The sequence below is a fragment of the Canis lupus genome, chromosome 16 (assembly GCF_003254725.2).
Source record: "Canis lupus dingo isolate Sandy chromosome 16, ASM325472v2, whole genome shotgun sequence".
Lineage (NCBI taxonomy): Eukaryota > Metazoa > Chordata > Mammalia > Carnivora > Canidae > Canis > Canis lupus.
This window is the reverse complement of record NC_064258.1, coordinates 3,864,799-3,881,302: the sequence shown is the minus strand read 5'-3', so window position 1 is coordinate 3,881,302 and position 16,504 is coordinate 3,864,799. Positions and strand designations below refer to the sequence as shown.

General features: G+C 37.0%; 1 protein-coding gene and 1 long non-coding RNA gene across 2 annotated transcripts in view; both read left to right on the top strand.

Annotated features, from left to right (window-relative positions):
- CNTNAP2 (contactin associated protein 2) overlaps positions 1 to 16,504 on the top strand; it is a 1,981,926-nt gene that overhangs the window by 227,654 nt on the left and 1,737,768 nt on the right. The gene's annotated exons all lie outside the window — the stretch shown is intronic.
- Positions 29 to 2,244, top strand: LOC112651052 (uncharacterized). Its single transcript, XR_003130571.3, has 2 exons — positions 29 to 238; positions 2,004 to 2,244. It is a non-coding gene; the product is annotated as an uncharacterized LOC112651052 (long non-coding RNA).

Here is a 16,504-nt window from a genome sequence, read left to right as displayed (position 1 = left end):
AACACAAACATTCTAGTGCTGCCGTGGAGACAAAACAAAGTAAACTGAAGGGCTGGCAGCCAGCCCTCCTTACAGATGAGGACCCTGTCCTTACAGAAGAGGACCCCATCCTTCTTACAGATGGGGACTCCGTTCTCCAGGCGGGGGCAAGGGATGTCTCCCAAGACCCCCAGTTGATGGCCCACCAGTGCGACTGCCTAAGCCAATGTTGACCCAATACAGATTGGAATTCCTACAGGTAAAATTACAGTATAGAGCTCTCAGAGAATATGCATGCAAAAGGTGGAAAAAGTTGAGTGCACTCACCACATGTGGGACCCTCTGGACAGGGTCCTGGAGGTCTCTCAGATCCTGGACGAGCCCTCAAATGTTGTGCCCAAGATTGCGAATCCGAGAAACCACCGAGGAGCCCACACCCATGAAAGTTTATTAACAAGCTCGAGCTGGGGTCCAAGTCCCTGCTCTGCTGTGTGGAGTATACTTGGACCCCAGCTCGAGCTTGTTAATAAACCCTCATGTACTTGCATGGGTGTGGGCTCCTCGGTGGTTTCTCGGATTCGCAATCTTGGGCACAACACTATGAGTTATGATGATCCTAGAAATATATTTTCTACAGAGTCAGTGAAGAACATTTTAAGGCATTTGTGCAAAAGCACAGACGAAGAATTTAAAACAACTATATAAAATCTTTGAAATTTATTTCTAAAATAAAATAGGATTTTCCTTCTGGTTTAAATTTATCATTTTTCCCCTTCACTGATAATCCCCCCCAAAATCTATTTTATTCTTTTGAAATCCCACTATAGCTAAAAGGGCATCTGGTTGAGTTGGTGTTTTCAGTGAACTCATTGATTATTTATTGTTATGGAAACAATAAGGATAGGTGTGAAATAGTTCATGTTGTAGGAGAAGTTGATGCACTTTATTCTGGAATTTAAAAATCGTGTATCACACAAGTATGTCAAATTTGAAGATGACATCAGCAGCTGACATAGATTGATTAATTTGGGGTAGCTTTGAGTTGCTAAAGTTCATCCAATCAATTTTAATTCAGTTAATCAAAAATTATAAACTAGATTTGTATAGCTATTTAACATTAGTTTTTCAGTGAAGTTTCACATTTATCATTTAGGAAGCAGTATGGCATATTAAAAACGTAATTAAAGTAAGAATCATGTGGTTGGCTTTTTTAAGAAAGTAGATTTCATGTTAAGGGTTCTTAGCACACCCACACAAAGAAACTGATTGTGGTGATGGTATCATGGGTGTATGCCTATGACAGACTCATCAAATTATATATGTTATGTAATATTAAAAATATAACATGTATATCAATTGCATCTCAATAAAGCTTTTCAAAAATTTGACTTACGTGATCTCTAAGTACCCCATACTTTCTAAAGTGTAGAGTCGTTTTTTATTAAGATTCATTTTTGAGTAAATGACCCGGTCTATCAAATGATTAGTTTAAACTTCACTCTTATTATAAATTTCCCATTGTTTCATGTTGAGAAATTAAATCGGCATGCTACTTATTGCCTCCATTTTTTTCTCTTTACAAATTCCATTGCCTTTGATAAATTCTGACCTTAGACATTCTGTATTCAAACTCATACAGCATTTGGAAAATAGCTTTGTTTTACTTATGTTAAATATCCTGTTTTATGAAGCTTCTGGAAAGAGCTATTTCTAGAGCCGTAATCTATGGCTCCTATTATTTGTTGGCCTCGGCAAGATTTTGGGTTGCATTGAAAGTATCAATGAATTTGGTTTTTTTCTTTCTTTTTTTTTTTTTTTTTTTAAAGATTTATTTATTTATTTATCATAGACACAGAGAGAGAGAGAGAGAGAGGCAGAGACACAGGAGGAGGGAGAAGCAGGCTCCATGCCAGGAGCCCGACGTGGGACTCGATCCCGGGACTCCAGGATTGCGCCCCGGGCCAAAGGCAGGCGCTAAACCACTGGGCCACCCAGGGATCCCCCGGTTTTTTTCTTTCTTAAAGGATGGACAAGCTCCATCTCCAGCCCATTTGTTAGTTGTGATGGAAAGGAGCATCATTGATTTCATAGAAGGCTCTGGCTCACTCACAAATGGCTTGTACCAGAGGAGCCAAAGCAAGACTCTGAGCATCCAAAGTCTCCTGCTGAAAAAGGAACAAACAGGAATCTCTGAAATTCACTGACCTTCTCTAACAAAAATATCCAAGAAAATAGATCAGAAAAAAAAAAAAAAGGAAGAAGCAATGCAATATGAAGTATGAAGTTAATTGTGGGGTCTTTTACTCAGAATAATTCACAAAGTTAAAGCCATTCTGAATCCACTCTTACTGTTAGAACTCTCACTGCACAAAAATTATCTCTGCTTATTTAGATATAAAGCTCAATGGAGCACAAGATTCCCAGCTTGAAATATTTAATCAAGCAGTGGAGACATCCAGCATGTCATGCAAGGAGAAGCATAAACCAGACTAAAGGGATATGGTGCTTTCCCCCTTTCCTAGTCATCAAAAGACAATAAAGACTTATAAGTGGAATTGTAAGTTGTGGCTTGTTAAATAATTTCTTCAAATGTCATTTTGAGCTACTTTCCCCCTAGTAGGTGTGAAATGTACTCAGTAGAGGAAGCTTTGCACCTGAGCCAAGAGGTCTTGATTCCCTGTGTTTATTCAAACCCAGTCTTTGAATAAACCTATGTAGATAAAGCTGCTTCCTTTTAGTTTCTTTATTATTAAGCAAAATGCTGCTGGAGACAACTTGAATGGTAAAAAAATCACACATATTCCTCAGACAACATAGTTGGGCCAGAGTGATTAGACTAACCCAAGAATTGCTCAAAAGCAGGGTAGGTGCCTTTTCAATCTTCAGGTTTCTTCCTCTGAGAGTTCCCTGATGCCTTGATGGCATTAGGCTCTTCTCGGCACTCACAGAGCAAAATTTCCTTCCCCTGCTATAATCCCATCCTACTTTAATAGTTTGTTTACTTGCCCGATTGACCATAATAATCACTGGAGGGAGGAAATATGCTTATTTGGTTCACTGTTTCATCCCCAACTGTTTGGAGAGAGCCAGGAACATAGCTGGCCCTCAGTACATTTGGCGAGTGAGTAAAAGTTTGTGTCTGCGATCCCTAGAACAAAGCCGGTACGTGGAAATTGTTCAGTATATGCTTGTTAAACTCAACTCAACTCTCATTCCATGGAGACTATGAATGTGATATCTTTACGTTACATTAAAACCCTTGGGTTCTCTCAATTTCAATTATTCATAATTTCTTTTTCTTATAATCGCACTTCTTCTCCTACATTATTTTGGCATGTAGAGAGTTAGGTGCTTGGAAGTGATCTTGGTCTTATCTTGGTTTTAAAACTAATAACTAAAAACACTAGGAAATCCATATGCCACTAAAGTTGCATCTACGAATGTTTGTTTAGAAGTCAGCTAGGGACAGTCCGTTTACATCTTACCTTGTGATTAAGTGCAATCATTTCAAAATATGAAATAATATTAAAAGGCAGTTGAAACTCAAGCCTCGTAATCTCTTTTTCTGGCTTAAGATGGGTGAGATTTATCTGCACTGCTCTTTTATGCCTCAAACAGATTCTCTTGCATCTCTGCTTCCTGCTAAACTGAGAGCCAAAAGAGTAGGAGTTCCACTAGTTACTGATTCTTTGGGGTTTTATAGTAGCGTGTTTTTTTTTTTTTGTCATATAAAAGTTGAAATAGTTTTCTTTCTGTTGCAAAAAATTGTTTTCTAAGACACTTGCAACAATGGCCTTTTTTTTTTTTTTTTTTTTCCTTTTGCAACTCTGTGCTTCTTTGGTTAGAATCTCTATAGTAAGCGGTCACTGTCTTTGAGCTACTTAAGACAGGCAAAAAGCAAAACAAAACAAAAAACCAACAGACCACTTTCCAGGGAATAAATGAACTATTGCTATATCTTTATTGAGTTTTTATTTTTATCAACATATCCCATACAGGTAGTTTGAAAACCAAGGAGGTACTACAGCCAGGCTTAGAGTAGAAAGTAACAGACTTCTCACCTCATCCTTCCCTGTAACCTATATCCTGCTCCCCAAGGCAATAGCTTTCACTTTCTTAGCTATTTTTTCTGGAGTTTTCTCTTATATTAATAAATGGAATGGTTTTACTAGTATCACTCAATATGTGCAATTTATATATTTATTTACTTCCTGCCCCACAGTTCTGTTCTCACAGACATTCATCCGCCTTGTGTCCCCTTTGTTCCTTCTCAAAATGTGAACAGTTTTGGTTAAATCCATTTTCAGTGCTCACATTAGTCTGATTACTGAACTGCACCACATAGAGTACAGTAATTTTGTTTTGTCTCTATAACTGCTTCTTTCGTGTTAATAATTGCCTCGTTTTCACCTTCACTTTATTTTTTCTGTGTCGTTAGTTCTTTTCCAAATTTTCCGAGAGAACTGGAAACTAGTTCTGAGAATGATCAAATTCAGGATGTCTGGGACCCAGTGTTATTTCCTTTTAACACAGTGTGCCCTTCCCATGTCATATACCTGTCCCCTGCAGTCAGCGGCTGCTAGGTCTGGTTTGGGAGAGCAAAAAGGCCAGATGCAGGTACCTGTTTATCTTCAAGAACTCACCATGTGGAGGATGAATGTCCTTGAGGTGGAAAACCCAGAGGCCCCAGGAATGCCATGTTTCCTCACCCGCCAAAGCCCTTTTGAGTCAAGACTTCATTCATCCTTTGCTCTTTAGGGAAGCAGAATTGGAAGGGAGCATTCCTTAGGTTCTCAGTCCCCTGCCCATGATCTTTGAGAAAGATGAGGAGTCAGTCAGTAACCCCCACATGTTTTTCTCTTTTCTCACAGGAGGTTTCTGGGGCTTTGGGGGCTTCCCTGATCTTATTCCCAAGACACCTGCACCACAGGTCATACTTAGAGCAGAACTCTTCTGCCCAAAACAACTAGGAGGACATGAGCAGACAAGATTCCTGTCCTCCCACAGCCTGGTCAGCAGTCTCCTGCCCCACAGTTCACACAAAACAAGCTTAGGACAGCCTTTGACCCCAGCAGGTTTTTGCCATTTCTTTGTGTCTTTCTTTTGAACCCTCTTTTGTTTCTTCTCTGGCTCCTTTGCGTAGGTAAACCTTGGAAGGGGATGCTAGTATTCCCAATGATGTGTTATTTCGGTAGGACAAATGGTCGGATTCTTGGAGTAATCCCTTTTCTTCTGGTTTTCTTCCTTGCTTCTTGAAGACAAGACTCCTGAAGACTTGAACAATGTGTTAAAAAACAAAATTGACTGGTTGTGCCCAAGCCTGCAGCACAATTGAAAGAACTTCATTTTTCCATCAGGCTGTGAGCTCTCTTTTCCTTGTGCTTACATGAGACCTCCTGTGTCTTGGCATCTGTTTCTGGTTCTTTTCATTTCTCATTTTGGTGGAGGGCCTCCACTAGCTTCCTGAGAAAGAACATACGTGGGACAAATTTTGAGACGTGTCTGTCAATAATGCCTTCAGTTTACCTGTATTCTCAAATAATTTGATTAGATGTCTAGGGGGAATATACTTTCCCCTCAGAATGCTAAAGCTATTCATGCTATAGTCTTCTAGCATCTTAGTTTTGAGATGTCCTCTTCCACTTTTCCTGTTATGTTACTTGTGTATGTGTTTCTGTGTTTCTGAGTTCTGTGTATGTGTTTCTGAAAGCTCCTAGTATCTTCTTTCGATCTGTGGTTTTTAAAATTATGTAATTGTATATATTGATATGGGTCCCTTCAATCTGTTGTTGAAAGGAGGCACAAAGACAAGTATTTCAGCAAGGAAAGAAGTTGCATAGAGTTTGGGGGGTCAGACTTCAGAAGAATTGTCTTGCCAAATAGAAAAAAAACATGTTGTAAAGGTTTTATTTTTAAATAGTCTCCAACATGGGGCTCAAACCTACAACCCTGAGATGGAGAGTCGCATGCTCCACCCACAGAGTCAGCCAGGCACCCCCTAAAAAACGTTTTAAAGACAAAACAGACAATAACAACAACAGTAAAATCTGTGAAATATTTAAATTACTAGGTTAAATTCGTGGGTTCGTGGTAGAAAAACAGCAACCTTCTCACATGATTATTGTATTCACAGAAGGCCAGACTTATTTTCAGACATTAGCATAGCAAAAATCAGGCATAACACTATTTTTGTTAGCAATCAGGTATGGGAAATATTCTAGAACCAATTAGGACAACCCTGTCATTTTAGGTTTATCTCAGTGTGTGTGTGTGTGTGTGTGTGTGTGTGTGTTTCTGTGGGATATGAAATAATCATTAGAAGCAAAGTAGTGTCTGTTTTTTTGCTTCAATCCTAGAAATTGATGTTTTTCAGTTGTAGTACATGTTTTTGAATTATGTTTTCATCCCAATATCATGCTCATTATCCTTTTTATTTTTTTGCTTTTTCTATATAGCATCATTGTTTTAATTTTCTCTTTCTAGAATTCCTGAATCAACACTCAATTATTATCTTTTCTGTCCTATTTTCTCTCTCTATCTTTCTGCTTTCCTTTCTGTAAGCATTCCTCAAATTTCTTAACTGGTTCATCTCAACTTTTTATTTTTAATTTTAAATGTTACAATTTTCAATTTGGTATAAGAACATATTATTTGTTCTTTCTTTTTATAGCATTTCTTTGATTTTCATAGATGTAACGTTTTTCAATCTTTTTGACATTATTAAAGGCCTTATTATTTTATAAACTTTGCATTTCTTTCGTACTATTTTTTTTCCCTTTTGTTTTGGTCTCTGTCTTTCATATTATACACCTGCAATGCCTATTGATTTTGGTTTAGTTTAGTTGGAAGAATAATGCATAAAAAAATAGGTTGCCACATTAACTGAGTGATCATCACCAGTAACGGATCACCCCGACAGGCTATCACCTCTGTGAGACCCAGTGAGGATTTACAAAGCATAGGTGTGTGACCTAGACCTTACAATCAGACACATGCAGATTTCAGCAAATTCTACAAAACAGTTGGCCAACTCTTCAAATATGATAGTTATGAAATTTAAGAAGTATACAGTGAGCTGGGCCTGTTCTAGAATTAAGAAGATAAGACATGGGCACTTGGGTAGCTCAGTCAATTAAATGTCCAATTCTTGATCTCAGCTCAGGTCTTCATCTTAGGGTTGTGAGTTCAAGCCCTGTATTGGGCTCCATGGTGGGAATGGTGTCTCCTTAAGGAGTAAAATGAAATAAGAAAAAAAGAAGACATGACAAGTAAATGCAATGTGTGCTTCTTAATTGATCCTAGAAAAATAAGGGTGTAAGGAAGTTTCTGGGGTATGTAACTAATGCTCACACAGTTGCTTTCCTGTGTCTTACAGTCCACTGTAGTTCTTCAGGAAGAAAGATTTGCTTTTGTGATGCCTGTCTCACACAACCTGATAAACATCACCAGCACCTGGATATTTTGAGTTTCTCTGCTTTTTATCATCCAAAAAATACCTTGTCATGTCTCATATACTGCAGTCTCCATTATACATTTTTACTTGTGTGTTTATAATATTATGTTCTCATTTTAATTGTATGGGATTTCAGGAAGAAGAACAGATATATGCTAACGTTCAATAAACCTTATTTTTTTTTTTAAAGAGGAGTCATTTTATTTATTTATTTTTTACTTATTTATGATAGTCACACAGAGAGAGAGAGAGAGAAGCAGAGACACAGGCAGAGGGAGAAGCAGGCTCCATGCACTGGGAGCCCGATGTGGGATTCGATCCTGGGTCTCCAGGATCGCGCCCTGGGCCAAAGGCAGGCGCTAAACCGCTGCGCCACCCAGGGATCCCTCAATAAACCTTATTAAGCAGAAGTCCAAGACTTTTTAAAGGCTTTATTTTCAGTATGCCCAAATTTGATCATGTTTCATATACATTAACCATACATTTAACATGATTCTAATTTCTAGTTAAATGTTCAAATAACTGTCAACTCGTTTTTAGAATTCCTGCCAATTTAATTGCTTTTAATTAATTTAAATAGATAAAATAACCAGAAGAGGAATATTTTATATTTTCTGTATATTTTATAGACTATAAATCTCAGATATGCAGAAAAAAATCTGTACTGAGAAATCTTATATATTTATACTATAATGAGCAAATACTTGGGTACAGGTAGAAAAACCTAAAGCTGAATACTGGGGTTAAAGTCTACTTTAGTGTATACCCCTGAGCTTCAATATGCTCAATTTGTAAATGATATTAATAATAACCAGGTGTGGTTTATAGCATTATAATGAGAAGCAGAGAATACATTTAACCACTTAATATCATTTTAATGTTTACCATTGCTATTATTTTGGTATTATTATTTTTATTGAAGTATTAACATACAATTTTGCAGTAGTTTCAGGTATACAATATAATGGTTCAACAACTCTATACACACCTCAGTGCTCATCAGGATAAATGTACTCTTAATTCCCCTCATCTCTTTCATGTACATCCCCACTCACCACCCACCCCCAGCATCCACCAGTTTGTTCTCTGTATTTAAGAGTATTCTTTTGGTTTGTATCTTTTTGTATCTTTTTTTCCTGTTTGTTCACTTGTCTTTTGAATTACACATATGAGAGAGATCATGTGGTATTCCCTTTCTCTGACTAATTTGATTCACTCAGCATTATACCCTCCAGATCCATCTAGTTGTTGCAGAAGGCAAGGTGTCATTCTTTTTATGGTCAAATAATATTCCAGTGTGTGTGTGTGTGTGTGTGTGTGTGTGTGTGTGTGTGTACGGACAGTAGGCTGCTTCCATATCTTAGCTATTATAAATAGTATTGCAGTAGGCATAGGCATGCATATATCTTTTTGGTTTTTAAAAATATTTTCTTTATTTATTCACGAGACACACACACACACAGAGGCAGAGACACAGGCAGAGGGAGAAGCAGGCTCCCCACAAGAAGCCCAATGCTGGACTCAATCTCAGGACCCCAGGATCATGACCTGAGCCAAAGGCAGACGCTCAACCGCTGAGCCACTCAGGCATTCCATGCATATATCTTATTGAATTCATGTTTTCGTTTTCTTTAGGTAAAGTAGTATAGTTATTGGATCATATAGTAAATCTATTTTTAAGTTTTTGGAGAACCTTCATACTATTTTCCAGAGTGGCTGTGCCAGTTTGCATTCTCACCAACAGTACATGAAGGTTCCTATTTTTCCATATCCTCACCAATGCTGTCTTTTTAGTTTTAGTCATTCTGACAACTGTAAGTAAGGTCATATCTCACTGTGGTCTTGATTTGAATTTCCCTGATGATGAGTGATGCTGAGCATCGTTTCATGAGTCTGTTGGCCATCTGTATGTCCTACTTGGAGAAATGTCTATTTAACTCCTCTGCCCACTTTTTCGGGTTATTGTTTTATTATTATCATATCATTGAGAAGTATAAGAAAAGAGAGATGGTTCACAACAAAATTGAGACAGCTGAAATGTACATTATCATGATGTAAAGTATTTAAAAAGATGATCAAAATAAATTACAAATGTCCTCTAAATCTTGGACCAAAACTCAGTCCAGGTTTACTCCTCTGGTAAAAGCTGCTCCATTTTTAAAAGATTTTATTCATTTATTCATGAGGGAGAGAAAAGTAGAGACATAGAGGGAGAAGCAGGCTCCCTATGGTTATCCCGAAGTGGGACTCGATCCCAGGACCCTGGGATCATGACCTGAGCCAAAGGCAGGTGCTCAACCAGTAAGTCACCCAGGCATCCCAAAGCTGCTCTATTTTTGAGTTGAAAGCACAGAGATAGAATTACTTGAGAAAATGTTAGAAATTTGTGTCAACTTGGGTTACTTTTGAGTGTTCATTCTGAACAGTTGAACCTTCTTGTATGTTTAATATTTCTTTTTCCTAATAAAGCTCAAAATATCACATAATGATGGAGAATCCCCCTTCCCCTGCTTTTCTCTCTGATTTTGGAACAGTTTCTTAATAGTCACTAAGAGTGGTTTTCAGTGCTGGCATTTTCCATGAAAAAGGAATGACTTTGGGAAGCATTTAGGTATGGGGATAGACTAATTGTGCCTCTCTCCAGAGGATCTTTAAAAACTCCCTTGAGCTAGGATTTCCAATCATCTTCAAATCTTCTCTTGAAAGAAAGCAACTGCTGAGTAATCACTTGTACTCAAGCAAGGTTTTGCAAAACTATTTGAGGTTTAGTTGAGGAAAACGGGAGGAAAAGAGTCCAGTTGCTGCTACCAAGCATGGTACCCAGAGAAATGACAAGCATGTGACCTGTTTGGCTCACCTTCAAAACATCCAAAGGACAGAGCGTAAATTAAATAAAAAGGGAAACATTGCTTTTTGGCAATCACCATCTAACTGATAACATGTATATGCTGTTGGAGTTTTTCCACACAAAGGCTTATGTCAAGTATGTAGGATAACAGTACTTATACTAAGCAAATGATATTCAAGCAATATTTATTGCTTATAAATGTGCTATTGAAGTGCTTTTCCAGTGCAAAGTTCTTTAGTATCTTCACATCTGGAAATATAATGACTTGTTTATAGCCTTCACTCCCTGACAAGTGTTAGGTACAATATAATAGATGCTTCATTCCAGCTCGAAGTAGCAAAATAAATGAATAAATAAATCCACCTCGGAGACACATTTATACTGATTTGAGAGATGTTTCTTGGGTGTTAGAGACCTTGATAAACCAAACCTCAGTAGAGCCATGAAAGTGTCTTCTTTTTTTATTTATTTTTATTATTATTTTTTTAAGAGATAATAGGTCCAGCCAATGGGAAGGTGTCAGGTTTGTCCTTTATACCATTTATTGCCTAATTTTCTGACACAGACCCAGAAGAGCATCTAGCTACTTTGGGATTCCTAAGGGAGCCACCCTACCACAATTCAGCCTGTGGTGGCTGGGTCTCCCCATGCTGCTGAAAGGCATATGCAGGCATAACCCCATGAGTTTAGATTATCTCTTCATCCTTGCCCAATTCTCTAGAATATTTCTGCATCCATGTGGCTGATTGGCAATGCCATTTAGTGATTTTTTTTCTGGTTAACCTTATATAAAATTTTTTTTAGATGACTAATACATGAATATTTACCAAATAAAATGTAAACATGTAAAGACAGAGCAATTAAGAAGTCATAAACCTAAGTACATGTATAATAAGTCTATAGTTTTTGTACAAAGTTGTATGTATATTCAGTGGCAGTCTCCTTTTAATGTTCATTTGCTCACAAAGGAGCAAATTTTATTGTTAACAAGTACTCTATGGTACGATTGTCAATCAACGATTGTCGCTTTATTCAAAAGAGTTGATAGATACGGCTGAGTCAATCAGGATGACCCATGGCAATTTGTATTTGGAGGAATGAGATTTACTGCCAGGGTTAGTCCTGCGCGGATTGCCATGGGCATTTGGATGGCATTTCGTAGATTAGTCAATTGTAGATAAGCTTATCTTAAATTGCATCTTGATTACCGATGTAAAGGAAAGAAAAGCAGAAATTTGCTATGGAAATTGTCATGGAATAAAGGAGTACTGGGGGAGCAGGTAACTAAACGCTAGCTTTTAAATAACGTTATACCAGACTAAAAGATACATGGAGGATAAAACCTGTCCTGAGCGCCTGTTACCAATAATGGTTATTGGATTGGATTGTAGAGAAGGATCTCAATTTATCCTTCATCAGTCAATTCAGAGCAAGACTCATGCCCCTATTTTATAAATATAGTTAGAACTGAGTCTTTTCTGGAGACTGAACTCTGTGATAGAATGAATCTTGCTTATTGCTGTTTGCAAGTCCAATGCGTGACTTGGGCTGGGAGGGAAAGATGCTTAATATATGCTTTCATGAACGGTTTAGTGAATGCATGGCTGAAAAATGCAAACTAAGAGTATTTAAAGTTAAAGATTATTTCTTGTAACTTATATTTATATATCATCTCCCTATCAACAATAAAAGTACTATCTGTTGAATGTCAGGAACTCACTCTTTTAGCATTTGGCACACCTAAAAAAATGGTGTGGTTACACCGCACAGTGAGCTTTGCAAGTAGGTACTTCTATTACCTTGATTTTATAGCTGAAGAAACCTGAGGTGCAGGGCTAATAAATGGGGAGAGATGACAGTCAAACCCAAGAAGTCCAACACCAGAGTCTTAACTACCTCATCACATGCAGAGGGAAGGGGAAGTGTTTTGTTATGCTTTATGTCATAAACACCATAGTTGGAAGGCATTGCTCTGTACCCAGTATATGTTCAACACATTAAAATGCTGAATAGTCTCTTCTTATAGCTTCTTGTTGGAGAGTAGGGGCAGGTAGAGCCTAATAATTTCCTCCTCATATTCATCAGCCCTACAGATAAGCACTAAATATTTAACAGATCACAGTTTGAAAGTATTGCTACAGAAAATGAATTGAACAAATAATGTTCTCACTTACAGAGCTAATATTCTAAATCAGATTAGATTGATAAAAATAAATATCAGTACAGCTAAAAGTTGCAGTCAGTGTAAATACTTACGTTGAAAAATTTCAAACATAGCATCACAATAGGAAGTGGTCCATGTAGCAGAGCGAAAAGAAAAGATGATAGCAAGATAGACAGATGGATACATAGAAAGCTCTATCTATAAGCAAAGGGCAAAAATGAATATCTGAGATCAGGGAGATCTTCCTAGGAGATTTTAAGTTGTTAGTCTGTAAATAGAGAATATTTTCACGTGGAGAATTGTTGCAAGTTTAGATGAGTTAATAATCCTGAATGTTCTTTGCACACTAAAAATGCTTAATCTTCTTCAATTAATATATTTACCTCCTTCCATACCTGACCTGGCATCTGATAGATCATTTCTTCTTACATGCTATAGACTATAGCTATGTGTTAAAAGATATTTCTATTATTAAGATTTCTGAAAAAAACAATGCCTACCTGGTCAGTTTCCTTATCTTATTGACCTTTAAAAACATATTTCATTAAATATTATGTTTTTCCTTTCTCTTTTTATATTTTTTATTTAATATTTAAAAAGAAGTATTTCAACAATTTTCCTGAATTGCATACTTCATTTTTCCAATGTGTCATATAAAGTCAATATTTTAAGTTTAATTATATATTTTAAAATAAGATATTAACCAAGAAAGCACAGCATCTGTTGTTAAGTTGTTGTTGTTTTTTAATGAACCATGTAGTTTTATTTTCTAAGTTTAACTAGTACTACCAAATCATTAATTCTAGGTTAGAATTATAAAGCATTATCAAAGGTACTCACAGAATATTGCAATTAGAGTTTACTTGATTAGGCAACTATAAGATAATTAACTTTTTTCCTTGTGAACAATGGAGTCAGTTAAAATGTTTCATGGAACTAATGTGGTAATAGCAATGCCGTAAAAATATAGGTAGCATAATTATTACAAAAACATTTTTATCTTAAAATCTGTAAATGATTCCGTACTGGCAGAAAAAAATACAATTACTTTTAAGCATTTGTTAGACACATAGAATTTATGAGTATTAAATAAGAAATAAAGGTATTTATTTGCTTGAAAATGATACATTAATAAATAAGAAAATAGGTTTTTGAAACATAGCAATCTCCCTTTTAGAAGTTTATGTATTTATTGTGGCCTTTTTTGAGTCATGCAGCACATTATTTCTCACAATTTATAATGGACTTTAAATAATATTGACCTTTGAGCCTTTATTTGACCTTTACGATTTCACTTTCCAATTATAATACATAGATGGAAGATTACTTGAAGCTTACTGCAAAGTGGCTTCATTCTCTGAAAATTTTAGAACCCATGGCTTTAATAACATTTGACACTGGTTTGGGAGCCATTTTCTCTTGATTGGTATACACACTTCCACATGTCATAGTCAGGCCTTGACTCTTCTGCTACTTGTCAGTAGATTCTTTCACAGATTTACATAAATATATTTCCTGGAGGCAACATTTACAACACTTACTCATGACAGCAATGATCCTTGGGCATTTCACATACAGTAGTTATGTGTCATTCTGGAGGATATTGTTGATTGCCTGTCATTCTTACTGCCTAGATGTCATTCAAAGGGCTATTTGTTATTTTAATGTATAAGAATCTGAAACATTAAGGTCAATTAACCCAACAGGGCCACAGTCTGAGTCAGGTTCAAATGAAAGTTTGCTACTTGTGAGAACTGTCCTGAACAATGATGAGGAAAGAGCTTGCTGCTAATGACTGAGCTGTGCAGTCGGGATTATTTGTTGTCGTGAATATCTACACTCCCCATGTTCCCATTTTCCTGAGTAATTGTGAAACTAATATTTTCTTTTTTTTTTTTTCTTTTTTTTTTTATTGGTGTTCAATTTACTAACATACAGAATAACACCCAGTGCCCGTCACCCATTCACTCCCACCCCCCGCCCTCCTCCCCTTCTACCACCCCTAGTTCGTTTCCCAGAGTTAGCAATCTTTACGTTCTGTCTCCCTTTCTGATATTTCCCACACATTTCTTCTCCCTTCCCTTATTTTCCCTTTCACTATTATTTATATTCCCCAAATGAATGAGAACATATAATGTTTGTCCTTCTCCGACTGACTTACTTCACTCAGCGTAATACCCTCCAGTTCCATCCACGTTGAAGCACATGGTGGGTATTTGTCATTTCTAATAGCTGAGGAATATTCCATTGTATACATAAACCACATCTTCTTTATCCATTCATCTTTCGTTGGACATCGAGGCTCCTTCCACAGTTTGGCTATAGTGGCCATTGCTGCTAGAAACATCGGGGTGCAGGTGTCCCGGCGTTGCATTGCATTTGTATCTTTGGGGTAAATCCCCAACAGTGCAATTGCTGGGTCGTAGGGCAGGTATATTTTTAACTGTTTGAGGAACCTCCACACAGTTTTCCAGAGTGGCGAAACTAATATTTTCAAAATATCTGGACATATACCCCCTCCCTCATTAATATCCAGATCAGTAGGAGGAAGTATTACACTAGCCCTGTCAGTGTATAAATAGAAATAATCCACTGTTACAGAAAACAAGTCACAAAAGTGAAAGACAACAAAATTGGAGGGCAGATTGGAATGACTTAGACATTTTATCAAGCAGAATGCCAGGAAAATAATTTCACATGCTTGTTTTTTAACACAGTAGAATCTTATATTGCATTTTTCTCTTAGTCTAAATACTAAAGCTTAAACATGCTTTGATAAAGAGTCCACAAGGGAGAGATCTCTCTTATCTCTGGAGACAGGTGAGGGGAGGGTCTAAACATATTTTGTATTCTCTGAACATTTCGGCCTGTCTCTCCAGAGAATAAGTTACTGGGACTCTCTATAAAAAGTCTACGCTGGTTACTTTGAAAACACATTTGGCTTTTTAAACTTTGGAGCCAACCAAGAGGCTGAAAATAGTTTTTTCCCTATGAATTCAAAACCTTAGAAAATATTTCTTCTTAAAATATTTGCATTATTATTTAATTTCAAAGATACTAGGATTTCTATTTCCTATACCTATCACAATCACATGGAACATTATTTCTCTATTATACTACTATTGTCTAAATAGCATGGGTTGTTAACACTCATGCTGACTTTCTGAGGACCCTATGGGTGGTGAGTCAGCTGCAGTTCTAGGAGAGATCAGATGAGAAAATTCTAGTTACAGCAGGAGAGCTCTCTTTCTTTATATCTTCCCTGGGCCAGATCTGGTTCCTAAGGCAGATCTTCCTCCTCCTACGACAGTGAACCAGTCATTTCCTCAGTCCAAACTGGCCCATTTTGCCATGACTCTCTCGCAGTTGTTCACTAGAACTTCCAGAAGGCAGATGGAAGGCTTCCTGCATTTTCTTGTAAGGTAGTTAGAGAAAAACTGTTCTAGTGAGAAATACGAATGAAGAAGATGTTGGGAGTCAATGGATGAACTACTAATATTTTTTCCTGAATGACTTTTTTTTTTTTTCCAATGGTAGGCATTCTTCTTACCTATTATTTCTGCTGCAGTAAAGCATATTTGGCTGGAGTAAGTAGACAGACATGATAATTTGATGCAAAAGAAGGCTTGGATATTCATATATTTAAGTTGTTTTACATGTTACTTGTCTCAGGAAGTTAGCACTAAGGATATCACATCACTATCAAGTGAAATTTAGTGTGGCATCTACCAGGGATATAATTTTTGCCAAGGAATGTTCCAGTTCTGCAAAGCAGCTGGAAACAGTCAGTAAAGGTTCAAATGAAACATACAGAGTGGGATTGTGGGAATGCATTTCTTGATTGCACCCTCAGAAACCCTAATAGGACATAGAAAAATGGGCTTATGATATTTAAGGAATTCAAAGGGCTGAAGACTTTGGAACTTTTAGGCACAAGAGACTGAGGAACTTCGCAGTACTGGACCAAAAATTCTTGGATTGATAAGGAAATTCTCTCTTCACAGAGGATGATCAGCTGATTCTGAAAAACTGGGGATCCTATTTTATTTTAGTTACAAAA